Here is a 20,449-nt window from a genome sequence, read left to right as displayed (position 1 = left end):
CACGCATCAGGAGGGGCCAGGGTGTGTGGGGGAAGATGCCACCTGCCGTGGGCACAGTGATCAAGAGAGCAGGCTTGTGGGCACCCGGGAAATCCTCCAGGAGGACCTGGAGGATCTGGGATGAGGTGGAGAAGAGGGGAGAGGATCTCAGTGGGGAGCAAGTGTGTAAAGGCTGCAGTGGTTCCTGGATCGTCTACGCTCTGGGCCTTTGCGGCTGAGAGCAACCTGTGGGCGCTGACCTCTCAGTAGAAGCTGGGTCTGCGCTGGCCTTGCAGGGAGGGGACTTCCTTAGCCTAGAAGGCTTGACCCTGAGGAGCCAGGGATGCAGTTTCACCCGCACCCACAGGGGGCACCCCCGTTCTCCACTTATTTTCTGGGTCTGGAAGAAAACGGAGGACGGGCATTCAGTGTGACCCTTGGAGGCCTTAGGGCCTGGGCACCGGGCTGTGGGCTTTCACTGCCATTTCTCATTTAATTGAATCTTCACAGCCACCTGCAGCTTTGGAATGATTGAGCCCGTTTTCCATGGGAGGATACCAAAGCCTGAGGGAATGACAGGGTTTCTGGTTTTGGAGGGAGTGATGAGTTCGACACACCATCAGCGCATTAAAGGGCAACTTTGATGTGGGCGTCTGTGGGGGCAGCAAAAAGCTGAAGTTGAGGCTCGTGGGGTTCTGGCTGCAGCCCCCCAGGCTGATGCAGGAACTGGAGTGAGCTTGGAAGGAGCTCTTGCAGATTTCATGTTAACACCCCCTGGTGAGCAGAAGAGCAGGGGCACTGTGCACCAACGTCAGGGGCTGCAAGCGCCCGTCAACGGTCAGGTCTGCAAATGCATCGGGGCACAGTCACGTGGCCGAGGCGCAGCGAAGGGAGAGAAAAACTACTGCCACCTGCAACAAGGTGGATGAATTTCACCGGCAGGTGATGGGGAATGGTGCGTATAATGTTGAGTGAAAGAAGCCAGACACAGAAGAACACAGCTGTATGATTCCATTTATAGAATGTTCAAAAAATCCGGCAAAACTACTCTCTGTTGTTCGCAGTCAGGATGGCTGTTTCCATGGGAGTGGTGGCTGGAAGGGCCTAAGGGGGAGTCTGGGGTGCCGCTCGTGTCCTGGTTCTGATCTCAGTGGTGGCTCCTGGGTGTGTTCACTTTGTGAAAATTCCTAGCATTGGATACTTACAATTTGTATGGGTTTCTGCATGCACGGTCCGCTTCTGTATATAAGCACAGAAGCATCTCGTGTGGCTGCCCGCCATACTGGAATAAAAGCCAAACTCCTTTTTGTGGTCCATACGGCCTTGCTGGCCTCTCTGACCTGTCGTGCTGTCCTCCTCCTCACCCACCGATCTCCTGCCTCTCAGGCCTTCTGGTGTTCCTGACACCTGCCAAGCCATTTTCCACCTCAGGGAGTCTCGCTTGCTGGTCCCTCTGCCTGGAAAGCACTTTTCCTGCTCTTGCCAAGGCTGCTTCCTCTATCCCCTAAACATCGCCCTAAAGCAGTCACAGAGAGGCTCTCCCGACTACCCCACAGACAGTCCTCCCCCCACAGCAGGTTGTTTATTTCCTTGAAAACACCAGCCACAATCTGCAATTATTTTATTTATTTGTTTACAGTTAATTTTCTGCATCCCCCACTAGACTAATCGTTGCAAACACACGGCACACTTACTATTTGCCAAGCGCTCTCCTAACATTATATTAAGGCATTGAGTCCCCACCCCACCCCCATGGGGAGATACTATTCTTAGGCCGATTTTACAGTTGAGGCAATTGGGACTCAGAGAGGTTATGTAACTTGCTCATGGTTACACAGCTGGAAAGCAACAAAGCCGGGGTTTGAACCCAGGCAGGCTGGCTCCAGAGTCTCTGCTTTAATTCTCCACTTTGACAGTCTTGCCTCTCTTCTTCCTTGTAGCCTCTCGGGAACAGTGCCTGGCACACAGTAGGTACTCAATAAGTGTTTGTTATATGAATAAATTACAGCTCTTCAGACTCCCTCACCCCACCCCAGAAGCCAAGACCACCCCGGAAGAACCTTCCAGTTCTACCTGTGAGTTCTGGAGAGTTCTCTGTGCTCGGTCTCAGTTATCCCACTCCCTTCCATAAACTGGGATCATCTGTCCCGATATCACCACCTGTCATGAGGATTTCATGGTATAACAGCCAAGAAAACACTTTGCACCATGTCAAGCATTATACGAATTCCAATTCTGTGTTATTACTTCAAAGAAAATGTGGGGGCAGGTAGTAGCAGCAGCTCCCTTTTGCTGAGGGCTTGCTCTATGCCACGTGTGCGCTCCTTTAACGCCCCTGCAGCCTTGTGAGGGTCGTCCCCATTTCATAGATGACGGCGTTAGCTCAGAGAAGGGAAGCTGCTTACATGGGAATTTAAGTTCACATCTGCCGATGCGACCTCCGAGCTCATGCCCAGGGGCATTGGGCTGAACCTCTCCACAAATGAAGGATTCGGGCCTTCAGAGGTAACAGGTCTCAAGATGAAGGGTACAGAGCAGCCAGCCAGGGCCTGGGAGAGAGGTGCTGGGTTCCCTCGCAGAGCCCCCAAACCGGCTGGCTGGATTCATGCTTCCTATTATTCACTCTGTCATACTCCAGGCAGATGGGGAAACTGAGGCAGGAGAGGAATCATGCCATGAGTTAACAGTGGGGTGTGTGGCACACTCTGTCCCAACCCCACTCCCCAAGCCCAGGCCTTTTAGGGTGCCTGGAACCTCCCCCACCCCTTTCCCAGGCTACCCACCCCTGGTGCCCTCTTGGCCACACTCTGCTCCTTCTCTGGCCTCTCCAACCTCAACCTCACCTTTGCCGTGACGAACAGCGGTGCTGGTCTGAGGTGTGAAGGCAACCTGGGGAGACCATCAGGGACCCCAAGCACTTGGAGCTGCGTGAGGTCCTGGTCAGCACTGTGCTTGGACCAGGACCCCTTAACCTTTCAGCGCCAGTGGCCCCGGGTCGGTGGGGGGTGCCATCACAGACAGTAGCCAGGGTGTTGGGGGATGGGAGCTGTGCGGAGTAAGCAACTGAGGACGAGGCAGAAGGGGGAGACCAGGCCACTGAAGTAGGAGGGTTACTCTCAAGGCTCTCACAGCCATTTTAGTGATTTTCAAACTTTATGCCCCAAATCCTGTCTTTCTTTATTCTATGAAACAAATCAAAGGCATCTGTCCCCGTTGAAGCCAGAGCTCCCCCCAGTCCCGGGGCTCTGGGAACCATAGTTTAAGGTTCCATCTATTGAGGTCTGTTTTTGGGGTGCCCAGGTTGTAGCTGAATAATGGCCCTCGAAAGATGTCCACATCCTCATCCCCCAAACCGTGAATGTTACCTCACATTGTAAAAGGGAATCACATGTTGCATGTGTGATTAAGTTAAGGGTCTTGCAATGAGAGTGTCCTCGGTTTACCACTGTGAGCCCAGGGCAATCACAAGTGTCTCCAAGGGTGAGGGGGGGAGGTGGGGGCGACAGGGCGGCCAGAGTCAGAGACTAGGTAAGGGACAAAAGGCCACGTGATGTGGGGCCATGAGCCAAGGAATGAGGACAGCCTCTAGAAACAGGAGAAAAGCAAGGAAATGGATTCTCCCCTCAAGCTTCCAGAAGGAACTAACCGTGCTGAGATTTTGATTCTAGCCCTGTAAGACCCATTTCAGATTCCTGACCTCGACAACTGGAGAGAATACATTTCAGCCACGATTCCATGGTAATTTGTCACAGCAGCAATAGGAAGCGAGGGCACCCAGATGTGTCTTGAGTAACCAGCTTCGGGAAGGCCAGAAGCATGGGTGGGGAACGGGGGAGCAATGCCCTCTGGGGAGGGGTTCTGGGAGGAGGGCTGGCTTGGGTGTGAATCAGTCCCCAAGATTCTGCTGGCTGCCTCCCAAACACATACTTTTCTGGGGCGCCGGGACTCCAGGCCTGACCTTTTCCTTGTCTACCTCCTTATCAGCCTGCAGCTCCTGGAGATCTTGGAGCAGGAAGACGGAAACCTCGCTTTCTGGCGGCTCCGGTACTCTGCCATCCTGGGGTCATGTCGCTCAGCAGAGCAAGCGATGAGTGTGGCCTGTGCCCTGGCCAGGGTCTCCCTGCATTCTCATACTTGCCGCCTTCCTGCACCCAGGAAAGGCAGAGCCAGCCAAGGGTCTTCCCGTTCTGCGAGGCAGACGTAACCTCGAAGGAGGCAGACAGGGCCCTGCCCCCTGGGGCTTAGGCTCTGGTGGGGAAGACACGAGGTAAACGAGCAAACCAGTAAGGAAACGATATGCTTATAGACCTTGGTAACTGTAACGATGACAGTAAAGCAGGGTGACATGACAGAGACGGGCTAGGTGAGCAAGGAAGGCTTCTGAGGAGGTGACATTTGAGCTGGACCTACCATGCTAGGACTCTGGGGCAGTCCAGGCAGAGGAAACAGCCAGTGTCAAGGCCCTGAGGCAGCAGCGAGCCTGCTGAGTTGTGCAGGCAGAGGACCCGGTGGCTTTAGGCGGTGGTGAGGAGAGATGAATCACCCCATGGGCCGTGGCAGATCTGGGGTGATAGGGGCAGGGACCACCACGATCTGATGTCAGTTTTCGTGACTCCTTTTCTGGCCACTCTGTGGAACAGGGATGGAGGGGCAAGAGTTTGGAGGGTTTCATGGGATTCCAGCAGAGGAGGTGAGAGCTTGGCAGAGTTGTTGTTTTCTTTTTAAAGATTTATTTATTTATTTGTCAGGGAGAGGGACAGAGCACAAGCAGCAGGCAGAGGGAGAAGCAGGCTCCCCGCCAAGCAGGCAGCCTGATGTGGGACCCGATCCCAGGACCCCGGGATCACAACCTGCGCCGAAGGCAGATGCTTAACCGACTGAGCCACCCAGGAGCCCCAACTGAAACAGAGTTTTATCAGGAAGAGGAATAGACAGATTTAGGGTCTATCTTGGGGGCACAACAACCAGTTAGGAAGAGAAGATGCTATCATTCCTGCTATGCCATCCATGAGAATCATAAAATAGAGAGTAGTTCCAGAACAAGCTTGCCTTGGGGAGATTTTGTGATGCTCTTTTTTGATAATATATGCTACTCGGAGAGTCTGTCTTACACATTTAAAGAAACACAAGTCTGGCATCTGAAATGGCTGAAAAGTTATTTACATTTTTCCAGAAGCCTCTCTAGAAAACGCCAAAGAGGCGCATTCATAATGCTCAGCAAAACCCCTTTCCTCTTATCTTCTCTTACCCATCCATGCCTGCTGCTCCCCAGATTTCTCTCTACCTGGCTCCAGACTCCTGAACATTCTGTGGGGCTTTCCCACAGCCCGCCCTCGTGGTCCCTCTTTGTGCAGGTGATATTTCTCTCTAGCCATGAGCTCTCCAGCTTCCCAGTGAAATCCAGCCTGGCCTCCTCTGGCTTCTCCAATCCCCCTCCTCCCACTCCCACCCCTTGAGATCCAGAGCCTTCCTCACCAGCAAGGGAGGAAGGAGCAACTGGACCCTTCTGTGTTCATAGTTTTTCTGGTCACATACAGGGAGGAACTTTCTTTTTTTTTTTTTCTTTTTTTTTTTTTTAAAGAATTTATTTATTTATTTGACAGAGAGAGACAGCCAGCGAGAGAGGGAACACAGCAGGAGGAGTGGGAGAGGAAGAAGCAGGCTCCTAGCGGAGGAGCCTGATGTGGGGCTCGAACCCAGAACGCTGGGATCACGCCCTGAGCCGAAGGCAGATGCTTAACCACTGCGCTACCCAGGCGCCCCAGGGAGGAACTTTCTAAAGCTCCAAACACGAAGGGATTCCGGTAGTGAAAGCCACAACAGCTGGGATCTGTCAGCCATGTTCCAAACCCTCTTCATATTCATTATCTCGTTTAATCCCAACAGGTTGATGCTGTAATTAACTCTTGTCGCTGACAGAGAACCCAAGTCCAGCAAAGCTGAAATCACGTCCACGTACAGCCCCTGAGCCCAGGCCCCAAATCCTGAACCCCCTCTCTCCAAGGAGCCCCTTAACTGCCCTTTGCTCCCACTTGGGGATGCCATCGTACCATTCCCCGAGGGTGCCTCCCTCCTCCACACCAGGCTGAGGAAGTGGCTCCCCCAGCAGCCGTCTCCAGCGCTCAGCTCCTTAAGAGAGTTGCCCGCTGGGATGCAGAGAGCAGGACGCCAAGGGGCTGGGACTCAGGCTGGGGAGGGCCTCGAGATGCAGGTGCCTTTTGTGGGGAAGGGAGCTCATTCTTCCAGCTTCCCTGTTGTAACCCTCCACGCTGGGGACTCGCGGTCTCTGCACCCACAAGACACCCAGCCTTCCTCATTCATGGGTAGCTCAGAGCCCCTGGGTTGGGCATTGGGGGGGGCTGCCACTGGCATTAGGGCAGAGGGAATTCAAGTGGAGGCTACAGGTCTGGGTGTAAGGCCAGGTGGGGGGGGGGGTCTTTCCTGCCACCCACGATGTGCCCAGGGAGACCTGTGTGCCAGCTGCTTCTCTCCTGATGCGTGTCTGTCTGTCCATCTGCCTCTGTGGCTCAGAGGCCCAGGCTGGCTGTGACTCTCCTCCACACCTCCCACGCCCATCAGCTCCAGGGCCCACGTGCACAGGCTGGGATTGTCCTTGTATTACCCCCGCCCCCGTCTTTGGCATTCCCAGCTGCCAGGAAACACCGGTGTAGGAGGTGGGAGGCCACGAGGGTCCCGGATGCCTGTGGAGGGCAGGACAGGACACCTCGGCCCATCTGTGTCCTCAGACCCCCATGCCAAACCTTGTTGCTTCCTCTATTCAAGTGAAAACAGCTGTTCGACCAGCCCAGCACCCACCTCTCCCCTCCCTCTGCTGCAATCCCTCAGCTTTTATTCTCCAGCCTGGGTTTCACCCACAAGGCCCCAGGTTCCTACCAGGTCCCAGTTTCTGGGGACATGCCTCACTCATAGCCCGGCCTCAGTGCCCAGGCAGAGGGCAGGCTGGCAGGGGCCCCTTCTCCAGCCCTCTCCAGAGAAGCTGGTGCTGGGGAGGCAGGGAGGCTAGCCTATGGTATCTGTAGCCCCCCATTCCATCCACTCACCCCTTAGCCCCCCCAGGCATCTGCTCTGGGCACCCCGTTTGGATTCCCACTCACTGAGTCAGTCAATAATGTTCTCCCAACAAGCATTTTCTATGGGGTTGGAGAGGCGAAGGAGACACTCCCCCTGATCCCTAAATGCTCCTAGCCTGGTGGGGTGGTGTAGCTGGATGAATTGTACCCCCCCCAAAGATAGGTCTGAGTCCTAACCCCCAGTACCTGTGAATGTAACCTTATTTAGAAATCAGGTCTTGGCTGAGGTAATCAAGGATCTCAAGGGGAGATCACCTCCCCTTGATATTGAGTGAGCCCTAAATCCCATGGCTGGGGGCCTTCTAAGATCACAGATGCATAGACGCAGAGAGAAGAAGGCCCTGTGAAGACGGTGCAGAGGCTGGACCCAGAAGCCCAAGCCAAGGCCCACGAGGGTGGCTGGTCGCCACCAGCAGCTGGGAGGGAGGCTTGGGAGAGAGTCTCCCTCAAGCTTCCAGAGGGAACCAGCCCTGCCAACACCTTGATTTCAGACTTCTGGTCTCCAGAACTGTGGGAGAATAAACTTCTGTTGTTTTAAGCAGTCAAGCTTGTGGTCATTTGTCACAGTGGCCCCAGGAAGAGCACTGAGCAGAGGGCCCAGGGAGTCACTTGACACAGGCCTGGAACCTTGCAGGGAAGAGAAGGGAGGACGTCACAGGGGAGGGTCCAAGGCAGGACCATCTGGCGTGCTCAGCACCCAGCTAACTGGCTGGTGGGGCCTTGGCCCAGGGAGGGAGGCTGTGGGCCAGGAGCCTGGCGGGGGTGGGGGGCGACGGGAATGGACCCAGGGACTGAAGGCCTTGAATGTCAGGGTTGGGGCAAAGAGGAGAGATGCAGGAATCTTGGCTGAAAACCAGAAAGGTCTGGATGGCTTACTCAGCTCCCGGAAGGGCTGTAGGGAGAACAGGGAGGTGTGATCCAAGTGGGCCTTGAGCACCACCTGTCAGACGCAGCTTTGGGAAGCAGATGTCAGCTTAGCATAAACAAGAACTTTCTCATGGTCAGAGTCTCCCAAATCAAAAGCATCTCCGAGAGGCACTGAGCTCCCCATCAAGGGAGAGCATAAACACGAGTGCCTGGCCCAGAGCTCAGCACTGGGTACAGCTTGTTACAGCCGGTCCCTAAGGGCCTCTTTCCATCCGGAGACCCTACACGTTGCCTGGCCACACCCCTCCCCCTCCCCACTCAGTGACTCCATTACCCTGAATTACTCTGGCTCAAGCCACCCACACCCCCTTTCCTGCCAGACTCTACAGCCTGTCACCTGTGAAGATATGGATGCCGTCCCTCGAGGCCCAGAACTCAGGAATAACAGGTAGATTCTTGCTTCCACCTCCCAAAGGAAAGGCTGACTCTCCTGGACCTCAAAGCCCCCACTTCTGTCCCAAGAGTCCCCTCTCCTTGGGGAACAACCACTGCAGCCCCTTTTTAGCGTGTGCCTACGTCGCACTAAGGACCTGACATCTGCGAACTTTCTCCACAACCCTCAGAGGCAGCATGGTGGTTAAGAGCGCCAGAGTCACTTTGTGAGCTTGGATACGTTTCTTACCTTTTCTATGCCTCAGTTTGCCCAAACTGCAAAGGACTGGAACCACCTCCTTAGTCCAGTGAGAATCTGGAGTGTGGCTCTGGACGTGAGGCTTTTCTTACCACTTCGCGGCCAATGGGGAGACCGGATCCAGTGCTGATTTCAAGGCTCTTTTGCCCCGTTCACATGCTAGCATTTTAAGTACCTACGTTTTCAGATGAAGGCAGGTCTGAGGGCCCATGAATGAGACAGACCCTACCCTCTTGAAGCTCACAGTCTGATAGAGGAGGCTAACTTGTAACCAAGCAGGTACAGGACAATGTGATGAGGGAGTGTAGAGTGTGGTGGCAGCATAAAGGAGTGTGGCTCGCCCTGAGGGGGAAGGGCTTCCCAGAGGGCTTCCTGGAGGAGGCGACCTTTAAGCTAAGACCTGAAAGATGACCAGGCATTGGCTAGGCAAAAGGGGTGGGAGAAGGCATTCCAAGCAGAGGAAACTGGGCCATATGCTCCATGAAAGCAGGGAGGGGGACTGACCTGATCAACCTTCATGTTCAGTATCTGGGAGGTGCCCAGTAGATATTTTTTGAGGGAATGAAATTTACCTGTGGAGGGGAATGGAGCAAGATGGGGCTGTGGAGGTTGGAGAGGGGCCAGGGCCTTGTGGGTCCCAGTAATCTGGATTTTATCTCAAGGGCTTAAATGTACATCCAAAGGAATCTTTTTTTGCTGGGATAAGAGGGGCAAACGGGTGAGGGGCAGATCTGGAGTTTCTGCTACCCAGCAGCGACACCTGGGCTTCAGTTCCAAGGCTCCAGCCTGCTGACCCACCCAGCTCTGGGTTCTCCTTCCCTGGGCCTGGGCCTCCCCCTCCCTTTCCTCTTGCCCCTGACCCCCAGCCTGTGCTCTCCTAGGCACTGCACCCTTTTCCTGACCACAGCCCGACTCTGAGTCTTTGTCTCTACTGTTAGTCTGACACAACCAGAAGCTGGGACTCCCTCTGCCTTTTGCAGCTGGTTTCTTGCCACCAGGGACCCCACCCAAGAACCTCAGTTTTCCCATCTGTACAATGGGCACTCCTCATCCTTTCTATCTCACGGGCTTGTTGTGAGGAGCTGTGAGATGGGTTGCAGCCCCCAGGAAGGATAGGACACGAGGTCAGGTCTATCCTGCAAGCTCAGGCTCTCTCCATCTCCAGGCCCTGCTGGAAGAGGAACAGTTTCATGAGAAGAGAGTCAAGGCCCATTTATTGAGCACCCGTTGTGTGCCTGGGCTGGACTGGGAGACAAGTCCCTCATACCTAATGAAGATGTTGATTTCGCAGGAGATTCATCACGAAGGGTGGGACTGTGATAGGTGACAGTGTGGGGTTCAGAGCAGAAGGCTACCAGAGGGCCGAGGGACCGGGGGACCTCTGCGGGAGGCTCTTCAAAGACAGCCCAGTGCTTCCAACCCAGTTTGCAAGGGCCTACAACATGGACACCTGGAAAATTATTGCCTTCAAACTAAGAAAAGAAAAGAAAAGAAAATCAAAGTTAATATTTGCTCATGCACAAATATTTTGTCAACCAGTAAACCGCACCTCAGCATGGTGTGATCAGGAATCAGTCTTCTTCACTGTGACATGTGGACACATTTTGTGTGATGTGTTGTGGGATGAGGCCTTCAGGAGAAGGAGAGCCCGGGGCCTTAGGAAAGTCTTAAATGACTCTGGCCCCCCAATCCTTTCCCTACTTCCCCAGGCCTGGAATTCCCTCGGCTCAGCACATTTGGGGGTAAGACCGAAAAAGTGTAGCACCGTTGCCAACAGCCCCTGTTCAAACAGGGCCAAAGAACCACAGGAGTGTACCTCCTGCCCTCTCCCCAGACCCTGAGCCGTGGCCGAGGCTACCCTCCCCAGCATGCCCAGGGAGGGGGGTCAGGGCCTCATAGGCAAGAGCAGGACGCAAGGCAGCCACAAAAAGCATTTGGAGGCGGTGGCAGGTGTCACCAGCAGGGTGCTGAGCAAGTAGCTAACAGAAAACCAGAATAGTCCCAGCAAGATGAACCCAGGAAGGGGGCTAGGGGACCTCGGCTTCGGGGAGGGGGGGTTGGCACCGCACACCTCCAGCTACATCGCGGTGTCTACAGTCCAGACTCTGACGCCCCTCTTGCTCTCATCTGCCTTACCCACCCCTTAGGACCCAGCATGACAGAGGTGGAACCTGGACTTGGGCAAGGTGGCTAGCTCCAGTAATCATGCCACACCCTCCCCCTCGAGGACCCCTGGGAGAGAGTTGGCCTGGATGCTTCCACAGGGGAGAAATGAACAGCTGAAGAGTCTTCTTCTGGGTAATTCTTGAGACTCTGCTTTGTCTTTTTCTAGCCTGGGAGGTGGCAAAATATTTTCTCTTCATGTCTTGGGAAGCCAGAAATCAGGGCAGATATTTTTGTGGTATTTTCTCACTTGTATCTTCAGCTTCTTGTCTAGCCCTCCCTGTCCCTCAGGGCCACACATTTTAAGCTTCAGCCAGATGCCTTTCTAACTATTCCCCAAACAGCCTTTCTTGCCTCCAGGCGTTTGCTCAATGCAATTCTTTTTGCCTGGAATGCCTTTTATCTGCATCTCTCCATATAAAACTCCTCTTCATCCTTCAAAACCCTCTCCTGCAAGGCCTTTCCTAACTGTTCCAAGAGGTCATTCTCCTTTCCCACAGTACCTTGGCCTTCCTTTTAGCATATCAACATATAAAGTCTGTCATGAAACTCTTTCTTTTTTTTTTTTTTTGAGGGGGGAGGGGCAGAGGGAGAGGGAGAGAGACCCTAAGCAGGCTCCACGCTCAGCATGGAGCCCGACACCGGGATCCATCTCGTGACCGTGAGATCATGACCTGAGCTGAAATCAAGAGTCTGAAGCTTAACCGTCTGAGCCACGCAGTCGCCTGGCAAGTCTTTCTTTCTGTGCCTATCGCTACAGGATGTGGCCAACTGAACAGCGGGTACCATTTCTCAGACATCTCTCAATCCTTTAGACCCAGCATGCAGTAGGTGCTTTGTCAATATTTTAAAAATCAAGAACCCACGATCATGAAGGCTTTCAGCGGTAGGCACAGTTCTCAGTGTTTTACATATTTTGACTCATTTAAGCCTCCCTACGATGAAAGCTCCTGTATCAGACCCCATGATGCGCATTGGGGAAGAAAGAAGAAATGTGATCCAGAGCAAACACTAGCAGGTAGCAGAGGTGGGATTCAAACAAATGACTAATGAGTAGTAGCAATAGTAATAGCAGTAATAAGAAGAAGGAGGAAAAATAGGAGGTGGAGAAGGAATGAGTTGATGAATGAACAGATGACTAAAAGGACCCACAGGAGAAAATCAAACGAAGAGGGACTTCTCCAGCATCAGAAAGGAAATGTTCCCCCTCAGAAATGAAGAGAAACCCTTTGATTCAAATCCAGTCTTTTAATAAATCTATTCTTCCTTCTCCCACTCCCTCTTATTATTGCCTCTCACTTGGGAACTGAGAGCGCTCTGGGTAAAAATAGCAAACCTGAAGGAGTGTGAAGGAAGCTCTCGGGGGAGCACCCACCAGGAACCCCACTCTCACACCATGTCATCCACTTCCTATTTCCTGCTCATCCCTGGAAACCCCACTCACCCCCTCCTCTGGGAAGCCCTGTCCCACCCCAGCAAACAACAGAAACCCACTCGAGCTCGCTGAAGCAGAAGAGGGGGATGTCTCAAACACATGCTGTGTCTCAAGGCGCCCCGCCAATGCAGCCAGATGTCCATAAACGACAAGGATCAGGGACAGGGACAGGGATCATGAACCCTAAGGGCTTCCCTCTGTGGCTCCGCCCCCTTCTTCCTTCTCTGCAGCCCCCCTCGCCAGGGAGAAAGACCACCCCAAGCTCCTGGGTTAACAGCACCTAGAATCCCAACCTGTGCGGCCTTCTCTGGAGAGAGCTCTGATTGGCTGGCGTGGATCAGGTGACCGGCCCTGGTCCAATCCAGTGTGGCCAGTAGTGCTGTCACGTGGTCCAAACCGACTACGCAGGCCTGTTCGTGGGGGGGGCGGGGAGTAAGGGATGTTGATGTCACCGCCTGCGCGCTCTCGCGCGTGCTCATTTCTCACCCTTTTGCATCCTGAAGAATTAATCTCTCTCTGCGTGTGCTTACTGCGCTTCCTGTGCAACGCAGTTTAAAGTCCACCCGCCTTCTTATGCTCGCTTTCTGAATTGGTTGTGTGTGCCGGTGTCTGCGCGCCAGCCCAGAGGAGGACCCCAGCGAGCGGTACGGATAGACCCCTCGCCCGTGCGTGCGTTAGATCGAGGCCTCCACCCTCACCCGTCTTCAGGGCTGTCTTCATGGTGTACAGCCTGCATGTGGTTTAATGCTCTGCTGTTGCTGTCTTGCAATATACAATAATTTTTGAAAAAAGTCAGCATTTACATTTCGCATAAAGCCCGCAAATTACGTAGCCAGTCCTCCTCCTCTCCTTGCCTCACCTTGAGATCTTTCCCACCGACTGTCTTTGTCCGCTTGGGCGGCCGTAACAAAATACCGTAGGCTGGGAGGCTCACACAGCAGTAATTGATTTTCTCATAGTTATGGAGGTCAGAAGTCCAAGATGAAGGTGCTGGCAAAGTCCGTTTCTGGTGAGACTTCTTTTCCTGGCTTGTGGGGGGCCACTTTCCACTTTGTCCTCACATGGCCTTCCCTTTAAGGGCCCCTGGAGAGAGAAAGCGCTCACTGTGTCTTTTCCTCTTATAAGGAAACCAGTCCTCTCTGATTAGGGCCCCACCCTGACAACCTCACTTAACCTTAATTACTCCCCCAAAGACCCAGTCTCCAAATAGAGTCATACCGGGGGTGACGGCTTCAACACATGAATTTGGAGAGGACACAATCCAGTCCGTAGCACCAGCCTTCTAGGCTCCTGGCCCCTGTGCTTGCATCTTAGGCACAGACTCTACCACGTGGTACCGTCCCTTGGGGTTGACCTCTGGTTTTCGCTCTCGGTCATGGTTCATCTTGCTTTGGCTTCTTCACCCTGGGTGGCACCCTGTTCAGCTCAGTCTACCCCTGACTTTGTCTGACGCAGCCCTCCAGGATAAACAGCACTCACGCCCTTCAGGGACTTTGGGGGCTGTCCGGCTGGTGTTTTCCATGCCTGCCAAACTCATACTCAGTCTTAGGACTTGCCGTGACCCATCCTCATCCTGCATGCTGTTTCTGTCGGCCTCTCACTGCCCCCATGACTGGCCTCAGAGTTCCCTCCTGTGTGTCTTATCTCACTCCATTAGCGCTCCCACCAAACCCTGCTGTAGAGGCCGCTGTTAGGCAACAGGCTTGAGCAATGGAAACTTGAACAAGGCAAAAGGCCCACGGCGACCACTGAGCTGAATGCAAACAGGTGCAGTAAACCGTAGGCCCTGACCAATGAGCTACTGACAACTAGGCACAGTTACCAAAAAAGGGAAAATTCTATACATCAGCATACTCGCTCACTCCACCCTGTAACTGTGGCCCGTCCCCACCACCGGTGGCAGTCTCCCCTTTGCTGTCCTGCCTCCTGCTCCCTTGCAGCATATTCAGTAAACTTCTATCTCTTTAGTTCTGCCTTGGGTGAATTCTTTCACTACCTACACCGCCGGCCCTCACCCAGTCAGGACACCCCACACCTATCCCAGTGGCCAGTTTTGTGCCTGTTGGGCCCACTGGTCTCTTTACCATGACAGCGACTCTTGTCACCTTCTTCACCCTGATGCCTCCCACTGGGTTGGCACAGAGTGGGCACAAGAAATGATAAGGTGCTCTTTGAAGGTGGGGCTTAGTCTTGTCACCTTTGATTCCCTTCTGATTGTATCCAGTTGTGCAACGAGGACCGTCTGCAGGGACAGAGAGGGAGCTGGCCCCCTCTAGGCCAAATGGGATTAGAATCTTTTGGGTTCTTAATTGTTTGACTTTTAAAAATTAGAGCTACCTTGGGGCACCTGGATGGCTCAGTTGGTGAAGTGTCTGACTCTTGATTTTGGCTCAGGTCATGATCTCAGCGTCATGGAATGAAGTGCCAGGTCGGGCTTGGAGCTCAGTGCGGAGTCCGCTGGAGATTATCTCTCCTCCTCGACCTCTGCCCCTGCCCGCCCCTCTCCGGCACGCTCTCTCTCTCTCTCAAAACAAATAAATCTTAAAGCAACAACAACAAAACTAGAGCTGCCAAACGCCCCAGCTAACCTCATGGCCTTTGGTCCTTTTTGCTTTTGATTCGCAGTCGTGAGAGTCTTTAAGAAATACACTCATTAAACTTTTTTCTTAAATGACAGAAGCTCTATCAATGTACCAAACATCAAACAAACGGCTGTCATTTAAGATTTGAAACACGGAATTTGATATGAAAAACCAGAATCTCTAACTCTGTATAACTGAGCTCAGCTCCCTTTGCCCGCAATTCTGCTCAATGGCAGCCAAATCCTAACAGTGCCGGTTGATTGCCGGGCACTGTCCATTTACACGCAGACTTTGTGGTCTCAGAGGAAGTTTGCCTTCTATTTTGACCGTGGCTAAAGGCAGGAAATTCACTGCACTTTGAAACCCAGCGCGGCTGAGACAGGGAAATTAAAAGGACCCCATGAAAAATTGCCTTTTTTGCTCCTTTTCCTGTTTCTGTTCTTGCTTGCCCTACCTTCCCGCCTCGCCTCACGCACGCATTGTGGAACAGACAGTGCGTGTTGTCTGTGTAGAGGTCAAGGGTTTAATGATTTCTTTGGAGGCTTCCAGCACAACAGATAACATGTAAGGAGTGACTGGGCGGGGTTGTCGTGAATGTTTTCCAAGACCACTGACTCACCGAGACCCCTAACTCCAGGGCCTAAGTGACTTAGGGGGACACCTAAACACCCATCTTTGCTCCTGGATGCCTGAGAAAACGTGTGCACCAGACCACAACCCTCAATAAAACACCCAGGCCCGCTGAGCAGGGAGCCTGAGGCAGGGCTGGATCCCACAACCCTGGGATCATGACCTGAGTCAAAATCAGGAGTCAGACACTTAACTGACTGAGCCACCCAGGGGCCCCTTAGTCAGGTTCCTTTTGACTGTGACAGTTTCTAAGACTTTCCTCATGCGCGTGTGCGCGTGCGTGCGTGTGTTTAATGACCTTGGCAATTTTGAGGGCAACTGGTCAGTATTTTGTAGAATGTCTCTCAATTAGGATTTGTTCGTTTCCTCATGGTTAGGTAGAAGACCAGGGAGGTAAAGTGCCGTGTTTGTCATATCACTTATCATCGTTGATGTTGACCTCACTGAGGCAGTATTTAGCAGGTTTTTCACTGTTAAGTTATTCCTTTATTCCTCTGTTTCCTGTGTGTTAATTGTGTTTATGGTGTCTTTTTTTTTTTTTTCCACAGTGTCTTTTCATAGGGAAGATTTACCTGTTTGGTCTCTTTAGAGCTGGAAAGACCTTCCTCAAGGGACAGCATCAATGGCCCCAGCAGGTCTGAGGTAGTGAACGCCCCTGGAGCATCGAACCCCAGGCTAAGAACTTCCACACTTGCCTCACTGACCCCTGAGGACAGCCCATAATGTTGGTCCCTTTGTTGTCTCCATTTTGTAGAGAGAAAGTGAAGTCTGCCTGCCGTTAGCCACACCAGAGCCAGCAAGCGGCAAAGTCAGGGTTCATACCTGGGTCTGTCTGACCCTGGACGTAACTGCTTTTTTTTTTTTTTAAGTTTATTTATTTTTAGTAATCTCTACACCCAACGTGGGGCTCGAACTCACGAACCCCAGATCAAGAGTCGCAGGCTCTTCTGACTGAGCCAGCCAGGTGCCCCCGGAAACAACCGCTTAAACGTAGAAACCAAGGTCCAGAGAGAGGGCGCTTTTCTGAGCCCACCCAGCAAGTTGGTGGCTACGGCCAGGCCACCTCTGACCCCGATGAGTCAGCAGCTAGTCCTCAGCCCAACCCCAAGCCGCCCACTCCTGAGGCACCGCCAGTGCTTGTCCTTAGGCCGCTGCGGCTTTTAGCACCCCCAGGGGAAGGGACCCAGACTTACCAGCAAATAAACACCGCCCACAGATTTCCAAATATACAGAGATAAGTGTTCCTTCCCACCTCAGCCCGGCCAGGCTGGAACTCCAAACATGCTGCCTGGCTTCTTCCCCTCCTGGGGTCAGGTTCTGGGGCTTGAGTCCCCCTCAGAACAGCACGTGTCCTCTGCTGTGCAGAAACCTGCCCCGTGGGGCATCTTCACCACCATCATCAATAGTAACAGCGGTAGTAGCATGAGTCGTCCACGCTTCACATTTTACAGAATGATCTGGAACAAAGTCTCCACCGTCATCCTGGGCACCGGTGTCTTTGTCGTCAGACACAGTTCTTGAGGGTCCTCTGGAACCCAAGAGGGGCTGTCTCCCTCACATCCCGGGGAGTGAATTGGGGTGCAGAGCTGCGCGGGTATGTTAGCTGCCCCCACCCCGTCGCCACTGACGGAGAGGATTGCTTTGCCAAAGCTCTCGACTGGGGAGAAGTTTGAACAAAAAGCCAGGCAATCTCCACCCCCTTGCTTCAGTTCTGGGCTGATCTTGCTTCATCTGCATTTCCATCCACGTCCCTCACCTTTAGTGCAAACCCCAGAGGGTACATCACTTCATCCACACAAGGCAAGAATCATCTAAAGGATGAGGAGATTTTCATTAATATAATAGTATAATTTCCACCCCCCACCCCAAAAGGAATAGTTCTATAGTACCATCAAATGTCTGGTCAACACTCAAAGTGCCAGATACTTCCTAAAGAATTTCCTTAAAAAAAAAAAAAAAAAAAAGTCTGAGTTAGTATCCAAATAAGGTTAATACACTGTGATTGGCTAATATGTTAGGTTTCTTTTATTCTAGTTTCCCTCCATCTCTCTTGTTTTCTTTGCAACTTATTTGTTGACAAAAAAGCTTGGCAGTCTGTCCTGTGGGGATCATCATAGCCTGGATTTCTCTGGTTGCAGCCCTGTGGTGTGATGTAACATGTTTCTCTGTCCCCCAGGGGATCTTGTAACTTGCGAGTTGGATGTAGAAGTTTCAGACGATGCAGGCTCCACTTTTTTTTTTTTTTGGCAAGATTGTTTCATAGGCGGTATTGTTTCTTCCATCAGAAGACGTATACTGACTGATTGCCTCCCCTTTTGCGATGGTGTCATATTGCATTATTTGTAAAAATTCTTATTTTGGAAAAACTTCAAACCAGTGGAAAGTTGCAAGGATGGTTGGTACACTTTCACCTTGATTTACCAATCTTTGCCACATTGATTTTGTCATTCACAGGTGCATATATATATATATATATATATATATATATGCCTATATACACATTATTTGAGAATGGGCTGCAAGTGTTATACCCCTTCACCCCTAAATGCTTTCACTTGTATCTCCTGAGCGCTCTCTTTCATAACCATCCAAGAGAAAAAGTTTCTGTCTATATTCACAGCACTTCTGACACCAAGCGTGTGGGTTTTCCCTCACATTAAACAATTCTCCAACTCTTTAGACACCAGCTAGGTGCCGTACAATACGGTTCTCACACTAACCAGTTGGATTTAGCATGGATCCCACAGGTGAAGGACTGGGTCCCACAGGATTGTCCCCACTTTAGAAGCCAATGATAAGTCACAGGTTGTCACCTGCTTCTGACCAACTGGCTATAAATCAGGGGTTCTCAGACCTCCTCCTCAAGTTCAATAGTTCACTAGAAAGGCTCGTAGAACTCAAGGAAACACTGTTTGCCAGTTTATTATAGAAGATACGATAAAGGATATAGGTGAACAGCCAAATGGAAGAGAAGCCTGCGGCAAAGGATGTGGAAAGGGTATGCAGCTTTCAGGCTCTCTCTGGGAGAACCACCCCTCCCAGTGTCTCAATGTGTTCACCAACCAGGAAGTTCCCCGAATCCCATTGTTTAGAATGTTTATGGAAGTTCCATTACATAGGATGATTGATTAAATCATTGGCCATTGGTGACTGAACTCAATCTCCAGCCCCTCTCACCTCCCCAGAGGTCTGGAGGTGGGACTGAAAACTCCAACCCTCTAGTCACAGGGCTGGTTCCCCTGGCACCAACCCAGCCCCCACCTTTCAAATGTTTCCTTGTTAGCACAAACTTGGGGTATGGTTGAAAGGGGGCTTATTATGAAGAGCAAAAGATGATCTACCACCCACCCAGAGAAGTGGGATCCAGAGAAGACCCCCGCTAACAACTCAGGCTGGGTAGAGTGGTGGATTCCCTTTTCTCCATATCCTTGCCAACACTTGTTATTTCTTTTCTTTTTTTTTTTTTTAAGATTTTATTTATTTATTTGACAGAGAGAGAGAGAGACAGCCAGCGAGAGAGGGAACACAAGCAGGGGGAGTGGGAGAGGAAGAAGCAGGCTCATAGAGGAAGAGCCTGACGTGGGGCTCGATCCCAGAACTCCGGGATCACACCCTGAGCCGAAGGCAGACGCTTAACCACTGTGCCACCCAGGCGCCCCAACACTTGTTATTTCTTGTCTTTTTGCTGGCAGCCACTCTAACAGGCGTGAGGTGACATCTCACTGTGGTTTCAACTTGCATTTCCCTGATGACGGGTGACGTCCAGCAGCTTTTCTTATACCTGTTGGCCATCTGTGTATCTTCTTCGGGAAAATGTTGATTCAGATCCTTTGCCCATTTTTTAATCAGAATGTGTTTTTGCTGTTGAGTTGCATGAGTTCTGTATGCATTTTGGATATTAACCCCTTATCAGAGGTATGATTGACATATACTTTCTCCCATTCCATTTTCAGTTTACTAATGGTTTCCTTGCTGTGCAGAAGCTTTTTAGTTGACATAGTCCCACTTGTTTATTTTTGCTTTTGGTGTCAAATCCAAGAAATTGTCACTAGGACCATCAACAATTATTAATTGAGCACCTAGTATGAATAGGGTATTGGAGATACAGCAGGTCACAAAGCATATCAAGTTCCTGACTCATAAAGTTGACATTCTGGTGGCAGAGAAAATAAGAATAAGAACATATGTTGCCCAGAATAAGTGGGTAAGGTGCAGAGAGGAAGGATAGGATGGGGAGAGCTGTTTTAGATAGAAAAGTCAAGGAATTCCTCTGTGATGAGGCAATTAATAAGCAGAGATTGCAAAGTGAGGCAGGTATTGCAGGAAAACATTGCAGGTGGAGCGAATAGTAAGTGCAAAGGCCCTGAGGTGGGACAGTGTGTCAATATGCTTAAGGAACATCAAGGAGGTCATTGTGATTGGAGCTGAGGGGCAAGGTGGTGGGGGGGGAAGGCCTCCTGATGAGGTTGGAAAGGTAGCCAAATGGTGTTGGATGGTGTATGCCATGGAATTTGCTGTGCATGAGCAGGAAGCCATTTCTGAGTTTTGGGAAAAGTGCCCAGATCTGACTTTAGCTTTAGAGGCATAAGCCTGCACAAATGTGGAAAGCAGATGGCAGGGGTCAAGTTGGAAGTGGGCCACCAGATAGGAAACCATGAACATGGTCCTAATGAGAGGGGATGATGGCTTAGCCCAGGGCTGTGGTACTAAAGGGAGGGCAAGTTCTCAGAGTTTGGATGAATTTTGAAGATGAGGCCAACAAGATTAGCTGGCGGAAGTGGCATATGGAGAGTGGGGGATGAGCGATAACGGTTAATTTCATGTGTAATTTGACTGGGCCTTGGGAGGCCCAGACATGTGATTAAACATTATTCAGGGTGTGTCTGTGAGAACGTTTCTGGATGAGGTTAACATTTGAACTGGTTGACTGAGAAAAGCAGATTGCTCTCCCCAATGTGGGTGGGCCTCATCCAATCAGATGAGGGCACAAAGAGAACAAAATGTGGGGTGA

At 51.7% G+C, this 20,449-nt stretch overlaps 1 long non-coding RNA gene across 8 annotated transcripts; it reads right to left on the bottom strand.

Annotated features, from left to right (window-relative positions):
* Positions 1-1,590: 1,590 nt before the first annotated feature.
* LOC113243936 (uncharacterized) lies at positions 1,591-13,744 on the bottom strand. 8 transcript variants are annotated; one of them, XR_008961111.1, is made up of 9 exons: positions 13,445-13,744; positions 13,086-13,309; positions 12,520-12,636; positions 9,896-10,100; positions 8,620-9,799; positions 2,823-4,608; positions 2,385-2,630; positions 2,053-2,139; positions 1,591-1,936 (listed from the first exon to the last, which is right to left on the bottom strand). It is a non-coding gene; the product is annotated as an uncharacterized LOC113243936 (long non-coding RNA). The 8 variants fall into 8 exon arrangements; XR_008961107.1 differs by having other exon boundaries at positions 4,390-4,608; positions 8,620-8,803; positions 9,644-9,799; positions 12,520-13,309; positions 13,445-13,731; XR_008961110.1 differs by having other exon boundaries at positions 12,520-13,309; positions 13,445-13,742.
* Between the last annotated feature and the right edge of the window lie 6,705 nt (positions 13,745-20,449).

Source organism: Ursus arctos, unplaced genomic scaffold, assembly GCF_023065955.2.
Source record: "Ursus arctos isolate Adak ecotype North America unplaced genomic scaffold, UrsArc2.0 scaffold_23, whole genome shotgun sequence".
Lineage (NCBI taxonomy): Eukaryota > Metazoa > Chordata > Mammalia > Carnivora > Ursidae > Ursus > Ursus arctos.
The sequence above is the reverse complement of the archived record's forward strand: the minus strand, read 5'-3'. Positions and strand labels throughout refer to the sequence as shown.